The sequence below is a fragment of the Zychaea mexicana genome (assembly GCF_025766255.1).
Source record: "Zychaea mexicana strain RSA 1403 chromosome Unknown BDB00scaffold_131, whole genome shotgun sequence".
NCBI classification, from domain to species: Eukaryota; Fungi; Mucoromycota; class Mucoromycetes; order Mucorales; family Lichtheimiaceae; genus Zychaea; species Zychaea mexicana.
Genome location: NW_026516794.1, coordinates 61,601 through 70,734, shown reverse-complemented (window position 1 = coordinate 70,734; position 9,134 = coordinate 61,601). Strand labels below are relative to the sequence as shown.

General features: G+C 40.9%; 1 non-coding gene across 1 annotated transcript; it reads right to left on the bottom strand.

Annotated features, from left to right (window-relative positions):
- Positions 1-7,282: 7,282 nt before the first annotated feature.
- BDB00DRAFT_t115 lies at positions 7,283-7,356 on the bottom strand. Its single transcript has one exon. It is a non-coding gene; the product is annotated as a tRNA-Val (tRNA).
- Between the last annotated feature and the right edge of the window lie 1,778 nt (positions 7,357-9,134).

The following is a 9,134-nucleotide window of genomic DNA, read 5'->3' as shown; positions in this document are numbered from 1 at the left end:
ACACAAACTGGTCATAGTCGGTGGGATTGCGTGGTCGGTCTTGTTGCTCCAAAATGACCAGAATATGTACATGGGGCAAACCACGCTTCTGGAACTCGACAGTTGCCATGTACCCAGCAACTTGGCCAAAACATTTTGACTCCTTGATATCGTGGAGCAACTCGGTAAGTTTGAGGTGGAAAACGCGAGTTGCGATATCTGGACGGTCGTATACTTGCTGACCAGGAAGAAGCTCCGCGACGATTTGAGGCCATCTTGGGTTGCAAGTAAACGTAATGAAAAGCGTCGGGTTTCCTCGCTGGCGGACGATTGCCAATCCATCTTGAAGCATCTGCTTCATGTAGCGCGGACCACCCGTAAACGATGCCGGCAAAATAACTGCACGACCAATCTTCCTGGGATCCGTATTGTCACCGACGCCACTATACAGCTCAGCACGTATCGTTCTTTGGTGGGTGAGGATGAAGTTCAGGCGGGAGAATTCCATGCGTGCATAGTTGTCAACCACCATCTGTTGGAAGAGCCGCCTATAACAGTGCATGAATGTCTCGCGATCGCCATTACGGATCATGAGCAGGTACGCGCAATGCTCACGCAGCGTCACTTGGATTGTGTCGTGCGACACCGATTCGTAAGTCAAACCTTGGAACCATCCATTGTCACCAAATGGAAACATCAGGACATAGTGGAGCGGCATATATGATGTGTGCAAGGAGCTGATACGACGAAGACCATTAGCACGATCACGAATGACAATGTCATGCTCGCGTGCAGTGCCATCTACGGTGCGTTCAACAACCATTGCCGCCACTTCAGGGTAGCCCTGCTGATCATAGCGACGGCCCAAATCGCTTTGCCGGATGACAGCTTGAAGGGTTCCAAGTAGTTGGTCGCCAAGAGCTTCAACAGCAGAAACGAAGGTGCGTGCCAAAGGATTGTGTGTTTCCATGACACCTTGCAGCAATTGGATCGTCTCACGAAGAAGCCCGGAAAACAAACTCGTACGCCTTGCCAGTTGCTCCTACGTATCCGCGAAATAGATCTGCGAATAATTCGCTTGTGCCTGGTTGTCGGGTCTCAGTGCACCAACGACATGGTACATTGTACCATTGATACAGTAAGTGGGCACGCCGCCAGCGCCACTTGCTAAGACAGGATCGACGTTGCCACCAAGAATGGATGCAAATGCAAACATACTGTTATATGCCCTGATGTTGGTATAGAAGTTGACACTAACAGGATCATTACTGTTACGATTCGTTAGGAGGTCACGGAGAGGAACAGGAGGAGTGCGAGGAATTGGCAGCAGAGACCAAAGCGAAGATTGCATACGGACGATGCCTTGAGCTTTTCATCCAACCACATCAGCACACCACAAAATGGACAACGGGAATCCATCCGCAGCAACACATGACGATGGAAGGAGTCGCCAATAGCATAGCATACGTTTGGCCCAAAAACGTCTTCTGGATCGAAGGGGACTACGCGCGCAATGCGGTATTGTGCCCCATGCTCGTGCTGGACATTGCTCGGGTTAAAAGGGCAGAGGCGGTAGGTGCGGCGCGTGTGTGTTGGTGCCCAGCAACTGGTGCAACGCGTAACTCGTGCGGTGGTGGTAAGAGTAGGCGTAGTTGTTGAGGGAGGATTGGCAACGGTAGGAGATGGTGGTGGAGGCGAGGCAGCATCGACGGGAGCAGGCGACGGAGGCGAGGCAGCAACAAAGGGGGGTAGTGGTGGTGGCGAGGCGGCGACAACAGGAGAAGTTGGTGGAGACGAACTGTTGATGATAGGTGCAGGTGATGGTGGCGAGGTAGTAGCTATAGGAAGTGTAGGAGGAGGATTGTCAGTAATCTTCAGTGAAAATTGCATTATCACCTAAAATAAGTAAGTAAACAGTACCGCGGTTGTTAGGGTTAAGTGGGCATTCTCTATGATTACGCCGACGATGGGTGCTCGAGCCACAGACGCAAAAGGTAGGCGCAGTAGGGTCTACAGAAACAAACTATCCGTAGCTTTCAAAGTAAGCAAACTGCTGCTGCAGTAATATTTAAATATACATGGTTAAAACATACGTTGCCTATTCTACGGCGAACATTGCGAGAATGCACTGGACATGGCACATTGCGATCTGAGCCACAGTGACAGACATGATCGGTTGATTGCTTTGTTGAGAAATGCGCAGAAAAAAATTAGTTAGTAAACTTGAAGCTTATTTAGAGTAGTTAGTCAGAATCCTGGCAAATGGTGAAAGATGCTCAACGATTTTCATAAAAACACCTCAAATGTCACTGATGGCAGATGAAATCAAGTAACACACCTCTTGGGAACTCATATTGAGAAATGCAATATAGTAATAGTCTAAAGAGACGACACAAAGTTGAAGTTTACCCAAGTCTCTCAGGAACGTGTAAGGAAAAATAGCATGGGTGTTGCAAATTGAAGTATCTAAAAAAGGATAGTGCTGGGATTGAATCGTAACGACCTCTCTCTCTTTCAGAGTAGATGATAGAGCATGCTCAGCAGCTCTTCTTTGGAGCGTTCCTTAATGCTAATATGGTCATTAGCAGTTGTCCGCTCGTCGTTTTACATTTTCTGAAGAAACATTTACAGCAAGGATACAAGGCTGACTGGAACCTTTTCATGCAGGATAGCTCTCCATGAGCAGGGTTATCTGCCGTGATCAGGTTGAGTGGTGCAACGACTAAGACTTTGCTACCTGTACCTGCATCGTACATCTCTACACCTTCTTCTAACTCCTTCAGGTTATCCACGATTGAGCGTACAATTTCACCACTCGACAGTCGATTATGTACACATATCAGGTGCGTGTTTGCTCGTTTGTTGCACTCATCCAAAGGAAGCGTGGCTGGAGCCATAGAAAACGATTCAAACTTGTTTCATTTTTTGAACGATTCCCACTCGTATCGTCCTGAAACATATTCAAAGGAATAATTTTAACAGGAAGTGTGGTATTATAACGGAACTGAAGATTGAATGCTGGATAGCTTATAACATTCACTTCTCTAGGTAAAGAACTAAGTCCATTTTCGTTCAAACAAAATGAATATAGAGGGATGCTCTGTAAGTAATCATTGTGATCAGCTAGGCGATAATCACGCAACTTAATTGCATCTGATATGATATCGTCTGAACCAGCTATACAATAACAGACACACAATGATCCATTCGTCGTTCTTTCTAATAAAAAAATACAAGCATCTGCCATGATTTCACCATTTTTCGTGTAAAATCTTGAGAGCTTGTACCCTGTTGTCCACGAATATCTTGTGGCCTGGGGTATTGTGTTATCATATACAAAATCACCTACCTGATACATAAACTCTTGACCATCTACATTCATTGTAACATTAGGGTGTTGAAAATATGGACTAGTTTTCCATTTATCACCCTGCGTTAGCGAGTCTCTAAAGCCTTCAATATAGTCAGGCAGTGCACTCAACTTTTACGAAATAGAAGGATTAGCATTGATGATCTTCAAAGTAGTAGACGGCTTTTGAAGATACAGTTTATGCTTCTCTTCCATACCTGCGCGCTTCACGACTCTTTCAACCAATTCTGGTTTGAAAGTGGGAATTTCATTACGCTTGTTTTCCTCATAACGCATTGCCCAATGCAGTGAAGGCACCCTAACTTCCTTTCTTTCATGGTCATCGCCATGCTTACACCCCTATATTCATCGATTCTGTCTTCATTAGTCAAAGCAACAGTTGAAGATCTGGTGGATGTTCCACTGTACTCTGTGGTGAGACTCGTAAGGACGTTCATGAATCCGTGAACTCCTTCTGCGGTTTCACTTCCACTTTCATCATCACCCCCATCGACTTCTTCCTCTTACTCTTCATCTTCAGCCTCAAATCCTTCCAAGTGTTGGCTACCTACAACATCGCTCTCTATACCAGGACGCATCAAGGTATCACCATCTTCATTACCAACACTGTGGTAGTCCACTTCCATAGGTGCTGCATTGACAACAGGAGGATTGTCATCTCCAGCATTGAAATCATCTATATCACCCTCAGTGCTTATAAAAGCACCACTTTGGGTAGCGCTAGTATTAGGCACAATACCATGATCAGTACTTTGATTACTGAGAGTTGAACTTCCATTCCATTCAAATAATTTCGAAGATTATCGGGATTCGGGATGCTTCTGAGTACTCATATGCCTAATTGTTCACAAGTATCTCGAATTACAAATATTGCAATACTTGCGAGTAGAATGCGGGCTCGAAGAAAATCTACCCATGAATATGTTTTATGTTTGATGTGACATTTTGCTCAAGAGAAGTAAGAATTGAGGAAGAGCATATTTGCATAAGCTGCTCTTAATATATTGTTCTGATTCGCTAAGACGAAGAGGAACAACTCCGATTTATTATTAAGCAGCAACACACACGAGTAATCTAACTTAGCAAGCTTTTCTTCTTAGCTTTTTTCTTCTTGGTCTTGGCATGCATAATTCATCTGAGGCATTGAGCATAACATATCATTCTTCATTTCAGAGTCTTCGGCACTTCTTGGCATGCATATTATTACTAATCTCTTTAGATTATTAATATAGGATGTTTAACAACTACTTAATATAAAGGTAATGTGTCAGTGTTAGATGGTTGATTAACAATGTACTAAAAGTATTACATTATTGGAGACGAAATGAGTCAGGTAAGTCCATCAAAATTAAAGGTAAGTATAAAATCATAGTAATATCAACATTAATACTATTAGCTTATGCTTTAAATACTTAAAGAAGAGTATACACTGCTGGTAAGTTAAAGACTCCTTTTGTGTTGCTGCTATGTAATCTTTTTTCCTCTCCAAGTGTGCTGCTGTCTATTTGTAGGGCTATCTTAACAAATTACGAGAAACTCTTGAACGATAAGCATGTCATTTTTCTGTGTATGTCTTTTGATTTTGAACACTGACTCAAACACGTTATAAGAATGATAGATTGCAGAAACTCACTGATGCCCCATAATAGTATCCCTAGGATTGTGTCCTAGGATTGGAACAAGCAAAACTAATCTCGCTATGCTTTTTTGTGCTTCAGGATGATTTGCAATAGGATTATTGTTTTTTGTAAATTCAATCAAATAAAAAAAAATTTCAAAATGAATACTCCTGATATCCATCGCTGATACATTTGCATGTAACCCCCCACCCTCCACCATCTCATTTTCAGGCTGGTGAGTGCTGGTACTTGCTCATCCATAAAAGGTAATTTTAGTGAACCTGCATGAGTCTAACCATAAAAAGTATTTCCAATTCTGAAACGTTCTTGCCTAGGTATGTACTATAAAAGCAAGAACTTGTGTTCATTAAGAGAAAGACAAATTGATTTTTGTGTATGAAGGAGCCTTCCCCTTACATATCCAATAACTTTGTGGGTCTATAAGGAATAGCTTATGCATATCTTCTAAATATAGCTGAAGCGACCCACACTTTTTTTGTTACAACCACACACCACCTAATATGTGTATATTAGGGTACTGTCAAGGCCCCTAATACTTGATTTTTTCGTGCGGTGATTGCTTGTGATCGCATGGCTATATATAATCTTTTTCTCTACTAAAGTGCCTCAGCGCTTGCCATATAATATAACCATATAAAAAGATAAACTTTAGTATTATGTTTTTAAAAAAATAATAAATAAATAAAAAATTATAGATAATATAATTATAAATAGATTATAAAAAATAGTGAAATTAATTTTTTGTTTAAAAAAATAATTTCTCAAACCCTATAAAATTCTCAACCCCTAGGATTACTCTCAACCATTATGTTTGGGAAAAACCAGGCTAGGAGGTACGACGATGCCCAGTTCATTTAAAAATCAACGAAGTTAGATTTTTATTTGAACACTTGACAGTATAATAAAATATCATAATATTGTTATTTATAACAATTATAGATATTGTTTATACTTCATAGTACGATACAATTACGATGCTGTCAAATGCCACCTTCTACTTGTTGTTTGTGTATTCAGTTGTATGTTGTCACCATATTTTAGTGCAGCAGAATTCTGTTGTAATTGTTTGCTGCCTGGCAAGAGTGTTGCACTGCCAAAACGGAATAATTAAAGGCTAGTCATTTTTACTACGACATTTCTCATTGGCTACAGATCCACCTACCAATGTCGTGTCACTTTTTGGTGGATCAGTCCGTAGCCAATGAGAAGAGAGAGGAACAAAAGGGAAACAAAAGAATAAAGAGAAGATGATTGATACTGTTTATTGTTTGTGATGAGGAGGGATATTTATATATTTTGTCTAAGCTACTGCAGTAATGATGGATAATAATATAATATACAATTGTATTGATTACGATGACAAAGAGTAGCTGTGCAGCAGTATTTGCTGAGTAATGATGTAATGGTCGACTGCGCGACAAGAGGAAGAAGTCATAGCTGTGGATTGTATGACTAAAGAAGTGTTCCACCAAACGGGGCAAGAGAACCAAAAAGGTAAAAGGAATTACCAGCCATTTCTGGCTATGACACCAAAATGTCAAGTCCTTTTGGTAGATAAGTACCATAGCCAATAGAAAGAGAGATCACAAAAGAGTAAGAGTCAAATAAAAGATCACTTGAAAGATGATGTTTATTGCTTGATTATGAAGGGGATATTTATATGTATTCTATTGTTACTAGATATGCTATGGTGGCTATGTGCTGTAATGAGAGACTAATACATGTTTAAGCAATGGACAACTGCGTGTCTTGACAATCGTGTGTTAACGAGAAGCGACTATATGCTCAAATGATGGATAGGTGTCACTGTCGTAGCAAGATTTGACGGTAACACACCATTTCCTTTTTGGATTTTTTCCCACTCCCTTTTTGACGTATTTCATAGCCATTTCTTCTACCTGTTTCTGTTCCTTCATATTGTAACTCAATCATCCCTTCGCCGTTATTCTATAGCTACTTCTTCCTAATTCTTCCATTCACTCACTAGAGCTCAATCTACTATCCAACATTAGCTACAGCTATTCTTTCTATCTTCTTCTGTCGCATAGCCGACCTTATATACAATATCTACTATATCCTGCATTTATCGTAGTATTCATCATTTTCGTATTACCTTAGACAAAACATATAAATACCCTTCCTCAGTATATACAATAAAGGATCATCTTCGAAGTCATCTTTTACACTCTCTTTATTCTTGACACCTCTCTTTCTATTGGCTATGGAACTGACCCACCAAAAGGATTCGACATCACAAAAGGAAAAAGGAAACACCAAGGATATGACCATAACGTGATTTCTGGCGGACTCGAACCGCCGACCGTCTGTGTGTTAGACAGACGTGATAACCAACTACACCAAGAAATCATTACGTATGACAAGACGTGTGTGAAGTTTGTTGGCCTCGTGTACTTCCGACTGGTCACTACAGTTAAAACCCAATTTCAGAGTGCTTTTAGTGTAGGGGTCGCAATCTGACCCGTGGGTCAAGGACAGGACAACAGGTCGGGTTGCTTCTTTTCTAACCCACAGGTCAACCTATCCAACCCTTGACCTGACCCGTTGACCCGTTGTGACCTGAGTATATATAGTTTAGATTTGGGACAGTACTAGTTATCCAACGGTTCCTTTATTTAAGTGTATAGCAATATATACGAAAGGGAAAATAGAATATTATGATGATATATGCGAATACTGTTTATTTTATAGTAACTTTATATGAAGGGCAAAGTATGAAGATAAGGGGAAGCGCTAAGGCCTAATGGTGCAAAGTATATAGGATTTAATAAATAAGGATACCTGAAGACCAAAGATAACTTAGACTTTAGAGTAAAAGGAAGAATAAAATAGGGAAGGCCGTTAAAAAAGGAAACCGGGAGAAGTGTAAAAAGTAAGTAAGCAGTTTAGCAATAGGAGCAAAAAAAATGAACGAAAGGAAAGAGGAGTGAAAAAGAGACAAATCAAATAGGAATGACAAAGATCGGAAAGTGAGAAAAAAAAATATAGGTGGTAGAAATTTTTTTGGTCGGTTGTTATTTTTGACCAAGCCTTTACCAAAACGCCTTCTTGTAATGCTTTTGGCAATAATCTGTTTCATTCAGATGGCACAAATCCTTTGACATCCGAAAACAAGCGCTCGCAAGATGTTGACATTGCAGGGATGGCGAGAAACTTGCATGCCATTTTTGCCAACTGCATATACGTTGTGCTTGTGCATTGCTAGTACTCCAATTCGTAGCTTACTGGTCATCTATTATCATTACCTTCGGCAAGTGCTGTCTGTGGCTCACTTACATATACTGTCAACTCATCTTGGATTCTTTGCCTCTTGGGATGGTAGCAATTGCAACGTATCTCCTTAGGTGACAGTGCTCCAGCCTTACAGTCAGTGGTGCCACTGACAGTCTTGAACGTGCTCCATTCTGCTTCGACACACATTCTAGCTGTCTCTTTAAATTCTAGCTCCCATTCCCATTCATCCCAGTAAGCATACTTCAGGCATAGGTCCATTGCTGTGGCGACGGCATATACAGTGGCCAAATCGGTTCTTGCATAATACATTTCAAGCTTTGCTTAGGCCTGTCTTGCTGCGTCACGCTGGATTTGCGGATTTGACGTGTTGTCTTGGAAGTCTTCAAGATCGTCAATGAGCACGTTGTATGTGGAGATTACTTTGTTGATAGATGGGTAACTATTGACGGACCATGTTGCTTAATACATTGCTGTATGTGATGCTATTACAGTGTGTTATATTTTCTGTAATAACTTACTGTGATGTTGATAGCTCTTACCGTCATAATTTTTAGACTATCTAGCAATGCTATGACCTTTTTCATGTATGGCTCGTCTTGGGGATCTAACCGATATATCGACAACTCGCTAAAGAAGTCGCAGGTTGCATTATACGCGTCCTTCACCCTCAATGCCCGTACCAGCATATCATAAGTGGAGTTCCATCATGTGCACACATCCAATTGTAGCTCGAGCTGCTCGCCATACTTCATAGAACAATATTCATACTATTGTTCTCGGTACTTGGTAGTAGACATCCTTATAACATAGTAAATTTAAGTTAATATTTGTGTAAGCAGGCTTGACCATTTATGCCAGTGATTTATACCCTACCTGATTTTCTTTATTCCTAC